The sequence below is a fragment of the Lathyrus oleraceus genome, chromosome 2 (assembly GCF_024323335.1).
Source record: "Lathyrus oleraceus cultivar Zhongwan6 chromosome 2, CAAS_Psat_ZW6_1.0, whole genome shotgun sequence".
NCBI lineage: Eukaryota > Viridiplantae > Streptophyta > Magnoliopsida > Fabales > Fabaceae > Lathyrus > Lathyrus oleraceus.
The window spans coordinates 390,538,182-390,545,931 of record NC_066580.1 but is presented as its reverse complement, the minus strand read 5'-3'; the positions used below and the strand labels follow the sequence as shown (position 1 = coordinate 390,545,931).

General features: G+C 37.9%; 1 long non-coding RNA gene across 1 annotated transcript; it reads right to left on the bottom strand.

The window, feature by feature from the left end:
• Positions 1 to 5,389: 5,389 nt before the first annotated feature.
• LOC127121465 (uncharacterized) lies at positions 5,390 to 7,539 on the bottom strand. The gene is made up of 3 exons (XR_007803458.1): positions 7,398 to 7,539; positions 7,091 to 7,291; positions 5,390 to 5,610 (listed from the first exon to the last, which is right to left on the bottom strand). It is a non-coding gene; the product is annotated as an uncharacterized LOC127121465 (long non-coding RNA).
• Between the last annotated feature and the right edge of the window lie 211 nt (positions 7,540 to 7,750).

The following is a 7,750-nucleotide window of genomic DNA, read 5'->3' as shown; positions in this document are numbered from 1 at the left end:
AAAATGAGGCTCTGGACATAACATCTGGTGTCTGGATCTGACTTTGATACTTCTACCAGTTAGAAGTCATTTGAATCATAAATCCTCAAGATCCAATCCCTTGGTATTCCTGAAGATCAGATAGATCAACACGTGGTTCCTCTCGCGTCTGACTTTGGATCTTCTAGATACATGTCGAGCAGAAATCAAGAGATAGACCCTTGAGATCTCCTCGAGCGGTGTGCTGATTTGTAGATTAGACATCCATCATTAGCTGTAATCAATTTCTCCCCTAGCGTGTCAACTCTTTTTATGTGCCATCATTAAATTTAACTGTTCCTTTTCTATCTAACATTGTCGTTTTGCATGCCTTTCTTATGTATTTATAGTTACCACACTTCACACTTTCACACTTTTCACTCACATCCTACACAAACCTCTCTCTCTCTTAAAGCCTCTCAACAACTTCATACGTTCTTCAACAACTTCATCTTCTTCATGGATTCCCAGCAATAATCAGTGTACAACTACTCACAATAAATGAAATCAGCGGAATAACCTCCAAATTCTTCCCAACAAACCACTGCAATAATTGGTGTTATCTCCACCCCATCTACAAAGAACCCCATATTTTGGATCCTAAACCTCACATCAATCTTGCCACTCCATTTGAAAAGCTTGAAGTACTGTGTGAATCCTTGGTTGATTTCGAGAATATGAAAAGAAATGGGATAGACCTCACTGAAGAACTCAGAAAGCAAGGGTGGGAAAACTACTTTCAAAGGCTCTATGGTCCCATATACACATATCTGGTCAAGGAATTCTGGCATTTTGAAGATTCAGACAACCACTACATAATGTGCTTCATTCTGGGGGTGAAGATCGTCATCACCGAGAAATTAATCGCTACCCTTCTGAACATGGAGAAGACAGGGGGAAGACGTATTTACAACATTAACCCTAGGGCAAAATACATGTCCCAGGAGATTATCCCAACCATCTTCAAGCAGAACGCTAAGGGTAACTGGTCCAAGAACAAGGAACTTCACCAGAACCTAAGAGTTTGACTGAAGATCATTTTGGGGACTATTCATCACCTCCAAACATCTAACTCATCATATTATATCAACACCGACCAGAAGTGTATCCTCTACTGCCTCCACAAATGGCTCAAGCTGAATCTGCAAGCGCTGCTATTCAAATACCTGAGGGACTCTGTAAGAGACATAAGGAACAACATGAAGCCCATAACTTACATCCCTTTAGGAAGGATGATATCTGACTTTCTGATAGAGAGCGGCTTGGTGGATCATTTGATTCGCCATAATCTGATGGATGATGTAACAATTGACATTGGGAGGCCTATGAACTCAAGAAATCTGAAGAGCATGGGGATAACTGAGGAGATTCTGGTCAAGCCTTCGTTGGACACCTCTTGGGAAGCCTTGGAAGATCAGAGGAAGATACCCAATGGCCTCTACCTCTTCTTAAAGATTGATCCTCCATAGGTTGTTACACACTATCTGTAGGATCTGGCCAACCAAGGAGTTGACATCTCAGATTTCTCTGTGGACTGGTTACCTGAGCATCCACCAAATTTTATGAAGAGACAATGGGAGCCCTCTGAGAAGTCGAAGAATGCTAAGAGAGCAAAGCTGGGGGAACCTTCTGTATCCAGACCTCCTGTCCCTCTGGTCTCCTCTTCCACATCTCCAAGTAAGTTTCTGCCTTCTAACTCTCCATCTTTTCAATTAAGGCAACTTTCTTTTTCCTTCCTCAAACCTCACCGATATACACACACTCTAAACCCTCACCTTCCACCACCAAAACCTCTAAAACACCTACCTCTAACCCACCATCACCCCCTCTTCAAAAATTTAACCTCACCACCATAACCTTGCCCATATCTGAAGTTGAAATGTTCAATGCACCCATATCACCACCTTCTTCAACACCTTCATCCTCATATTACTACACTATCTCATCTGACTCAGAGGCATCTGACCCTCAATCTCCCACTCTAGCTCAACTTCAGGCTCGTGCCCTCTCCACACACCACCAACCTGAACCAGAAACTAACATGCCATCGCCATCTAAACAACCACCAGCACCTTCATCCAAACCACCCATCGAAACTCCCTTTAAAAACCCAATCATCCATAACTCTGAACCTCCCATTGAAACAACCCTTTCACCACCAACACCTACATCTCCTATCCCAGAACCAGAACCTACCTTCCCCACTCTAGAAGAAGCAATAACCTTATTTGCTGAGTATTCAATGGAAAAGATCAGATCATTATCTGAGAACTCTGGTATCAGTGACGATCCCTCTGCAGTGAGGATTCACTGGAACAGAGTAATCAAATGGATGACCTCTGAGGCTTTCAAGCTGAAAGGCCTCTCTAAACAAGTCCGAAACGACTTTATCAGAGAAGCTGGAGAAAGGCTGCATGCACGTCTGTCCAAAGAGGCAAAAGAGAAGGCCAGAAGAGAAGCAAAAGAGAAGGCTCGTATGGAAAAAGAGCAAAGAGCAAGAGAAGCTGTTGAGAAGGATGTTGTTGAAGTTGTTATTGCTGCTCCTGAAGCTGAAGCAAAAGCAAAAGTTGATGCTGAAGAAGCAGCATGCATAGTTGTAGAAGAAGCTGCAAAGGCAAGGAATGATGCACTGACTCAGGGGGAGCAATCTCACTCTGATTTCTCTCCTCTCGTCTTGAAGACTTTAGAAGAGCTGCAAAAGGAGCAGCAGACACTACGCCAAACAAGACCTTAGACAGCGCTTTTTTTAGCCTTAGACAGCGCTTTAAAGCGCTGTCTAAACCTCCGCTGCTAAAGGTTTAGACAGCGCTTTTTTAAATCTTAAAAGCGCTGTCTAAGCCCCCCCCTTAGACAGCGCTTTGGCCAAAAGCGCTGTCTAAGCCCCCCCCCTTAGACAGTGCTTTGGCCAAAAGCGCTTTCTAAGACCCTCCTATTTTAATTTTTTTAGGTATACCTTAGACAGCGCTTTTGGCCAAAGCGCTGTCTAAGGGGGGGGGGGGGGGGGGGCTTAGACAGCGCTTTTCAAAAAGCGCTGTCTAAGCCCCCCCTATTTTAATTTTTTTAGGTATACCTTAGACAGCGCTTTAGGCAAAGGCGCTGTCTAAAGGGGGGGGCTTAGACAGCGCTTTTCAAAAAGCGCTGTCTAAGCCCCCCCCTTAGACAGCGCTTTTGCCTAAAGCGCTTTCTAATCCCCCCCTTAGACAGCGCTTTTTACAAAAGCGCTGTCTAAGGTATACGAAAATTTTTGAAGCTTTTGATTTAAACCACATTTTTTCCAGGTTTATAAACCAGAATTTCTACCTGTTTTCAACCAGATTTTGACAGACAATTTTCCGTAATCCAAGCATAGCATGCATAAGTGTGTAATAAACAGGTTCAGAATGAATATCAACCTGCACGTTTCAATAACAGTTTAAAAACCACTTTCGGAATTGCAACTAACAGAAAAGGCCAGGACAAAAGTTCATACCACCCTGCAAACTATAACAGAAGTTCTTAATTCATACCAGAAACGGAATAGACCAATTGTCATAACAACATACCATTATACAAGTCCACGATAACATTATATTCATAATTCACAAAACTAACCAATATAACAAAACAAAGCCAAATTAAGTTACACATCCACTCAAGTCCAAATTGAAACTAACATTTTGATTTGTAACTAACCATTGCATTTCATATAAGTTTAGCATTAATTTCATGAGCATTGTAACAGATTTTGAAGGATATATAAACGAAAAATATATATTAATATGTAAAATCTTTGTGACATCAGGAAAGCTTTGATGCTTCCGTTGTAAAAATGAAGCACTTTAAGATAGCAATCGAACAGGTTCAGCCAACAGAAGTTCAGTCCTACCAAAAGCTATCAGAAAAATTTCAAAGGGTCGTGTTCTCTCCTGTGATATAAATGGTTAATCTAATCACATCCACTTGCAACACATTTGGTAAATATTTCCTATTCCACCATGCATGTTTACTATAATCTTATTTTGGAGTCTATAAGGGGGAGTTAGAAATTGAACGTGTTTGTTGATTTCACCTGAAACAATATGGTGTAGAATGTAGAAACATAAATTATTTTATTTATATTTTAAGTTGTTTTTAGAAGAAATGAAAATATCTTGATATTATTATGTAGTTTCTTATATTTCTTAGTTGTTATCATGAGATGTTTCTCTATTTATTTAATATTTGGAGTACTAGTATAATATCATGAGTTTCATTTGAGCATTATCGAAGATAACTGTTTTTTATTTTAGTTTTTTTTTTTAAATTGCAAATATCTTACCTGCTCCTACTTGACCAGCATCAGCCTCTTAAAAAAGAGCAATATCCAAATTTTGGAAAGGTGTATAAGTGTCAAAAACAAGAACAAGTAGAAGAGTGAAGTTCACCTGTTCATTGATCATTCATCTTATTTTTAAAAACTGAATTGGAATCTGACGCTGAAATATAGACTGCTAATTTGCTACGGTAGTAATTAAATTTAAATGAAACCAAAATAAAATCTAACTTCCAGTTCATAAATGAGTAAATGATGAAATTAATTCTTAAAATTGTTAACATGGTTATTTTAATCTCTGGATTTTATGAATAGACAAATATGTTTTCGAGTTTGTAACAAGTTAAATGCTTTAATTCTCAGTTTATATAACTGAATCTAACATAATCATGTAATACCGTCACTAACCCTACTTCAAGTTATTAACATGGTTTTCTAAACAACTCACAATTCAAACCATTCAAACAGCTTTTTAACAACATAGCAGTATGTTATAACCATCGTAAACGACATTTTAATCGAGTTTTACTAAGTATCGGTGGCAAAATTCTCAATTAACTTCAAATCCATTACAATTATTAAGTTGTTGGCAAGTGAGCAACTCAAAACACACTAGCTAGTGCTGTCTAAAACGAGTCGTTAGCAGATTCCCAAAATTAGTCATAACAACTTAACTGATACAACTTGCTGCGGTAACAGCTCCCGGCGCTCATGCCCAATGACAAGTCATGCACCAAGACAATCATTAGCATAGCGGAAAGTTTCAGCAAGTAAGTTCTACATCAAATAATCAGGCAAGTGTTTGGTCATGGTCTTGGCCTTCACTAATAATGTTTCTGATACTAATAGGCCATGACAGATCTCACCATCAACTTGCTAACAGATTTACTAACATCAATCTAACCTTTTGTAGTAACATAATTTCAAAGCAATCGATTATAAATAAAACTAACAAAGTCAAAAAATGGGAAATAACTAACAGCAGGACTTTGACTAACAGTTAAGTTTTTTTTTCTAATTTCATAATAACCATGACTAACTAGTTCTCTAATTTCAAAAAATGGGAAGAGAAGCTAATACCTGCGATTCTCTGAAAATCCACCGCACCGGAATTCTGAGCCGGATTGGAGTTGGATCCAAATTCGATCTTCCATTCGCAATTGGTGTTTAACATTAAAAGTAATCTTGGAATCCAAAGGGCTTCATCGGTTTTGGATTCGCGCGTTCGATGCAATAACATCCACAGTTCTTCTGTTCACATTCTTCAGCCAAGCAACGCTAGCTGAGGAACAAGCTTTGGCCTATAAAAAGAAAAACCAAAGAACCATAAGCATTCTACTATTTGTTAGATCGCATAGTTGAAAACATATAAGCAATACGGAAACTGACCTCATTGTATTTTTTCTGATCAATCAGAAAAAGTAGTACAAGCAAATAACAGTAAATTTCTAGCTCGGGCAACAAATGTTTAGTTGTAGGGGTTTGAATGGCAGACGTTGCAGCGTCCACTTCCATCTCATGATCATCCTCCTAAACAATCATTGAATTAATGAAAATACCATTGCCATTTCACCACAAAAAAAAAACATAGGAAGACAACAGCCTAATATTTTCCAAAAGACAGAGAGAAAGAGTAATTGATCAAACTCAGAAAGCATTCAAACATATATCTCACGAGATAACTTCTAGAAAATAAGTTTGTGACAACGACATTCAATAACAGAACTAAGTTAGAAAGTTGCAAGTAGTCAAAGGATACTTTTAAAATAAATAAATAAATATTCATCGCCTCCTAATTAGGTTTACAATTTGCCTACAACAAAGATTCTACTTAAGATCGGTACTGTTGGGGTGAGTGAGATCGTAAAATCTTATCATATTCCGTAATTTCGTTTATAAGAGGGAGGGAAAGGGATTGGCGAAGGTATTCAGAAAAGTTGTTAGCATTCAGTTAGGAGAAAGAATTCTCTGGTTAGGATTTCTTGTTCTGGTTTATCAGTTTCTTACTGTTTTCCACCATTGTAAGGGATTTAAGCTCATCAATTTGCAGTTAATAATTCACAGTTGTTCACTTTGATTTTCTGGTCCTATTATTATTATAAAGTCTAATACCAATCTTGTAAACATATAATTTACTTATGTTGTCCAACCCAAAGACTCTGTTACCTTAAAACTTAACTCATGAAGCAAAAGGCAAAACATATGAGTATTTAGGAGTTTATTTTGTTTATTTCATTGTGATGAAAGAATCACTAAAAAAAGTATATTTGATTGATATTTTTATTTAGAATAGTGGTTGCATTAACCAGCTTAATTGGTTATTGTAGTGAAACCTGACTTTCACCTAAAACATCAACAAATAGCAGTCATCTTAATTACAAATTTAGAAGTAGGTCATTCAAGGAATATGTGATTAAGAAATTCAGAATTAGCAAAAACATGATGTGGACATTAGGGGAGAGTGCTCGGTGAGGACTTCGTAGTTGAATCATATCATAGTATTAAGCTAAAGCACAATATGTTAACATTGGATGTGTCACAGCTTTCAAAGAGGACTTTCTGGAATGAATGTTCTCTGCATGACTAAACACCAGCAGAACAATCCAGAAGCCCACATTCTTCTGTTCCCCCAAAACATCCTTAAATTAGTGAGGAAGTATAGGACCATAGCCCTATGAGATTAATTTGCATAGGTTATTGAATCATTTTTCCAATTCATCATTTTGGCTAACCCATATTGTTTCTAAATTACACAATGCCATGGTGAAAAAGGAAGATTACCTTCTTAACTTATCAAATACCGCGCTATGAGAAAACAGTTCATCCAATCGTCAAAATCCGAGTCTTCTTTTTCTTCTGGGTAAGGCTAGACGAGCCACTGTACCATGTGGTATACGTGTAAATCATGGCCAGTAACGAGTTTTTATGTTATGAACTTAGAGTACGAACCGGTCTCGATGAGCGTTGCTATCTCCTTCAAATCTACGAAACACAATTCCAAAATCCACAAATTTAAACAAGAAAATTGTTGAAATGATTTAACAAAGATTTGAAATCGGTACAGTGGTAGTTAGACGGAGATTCTTACGCTGCAAAGTAGATGGAATCGGTGGAGAAACGGAGTTGGAAGGAGTTGAACGATCTTTCATCTCAAGATCTTGAGTCATTTTGAACGAAATTGAGAGAAATTGGGAGAATCTGATAAAAAAAACCCTAACAAGTGAAGAAATACCAAAGATGAAGCAACGTGGTCACAGACTCGCGAAGCTTTTTCTGAAGCTGAAACTCTGATCAATTCCATGCCTTTCCAAAAGCGCTTTCTAAACCCCCCTTAGACAGCGCTTTTGGTTTTAATTTTTTTTTAATTGAAAGACTTTAGACAGCGCTTTATCAAAAGCGCTGACTAAGGTCTATATTTAAAAGCGCTTTCTAAAAGCGCTG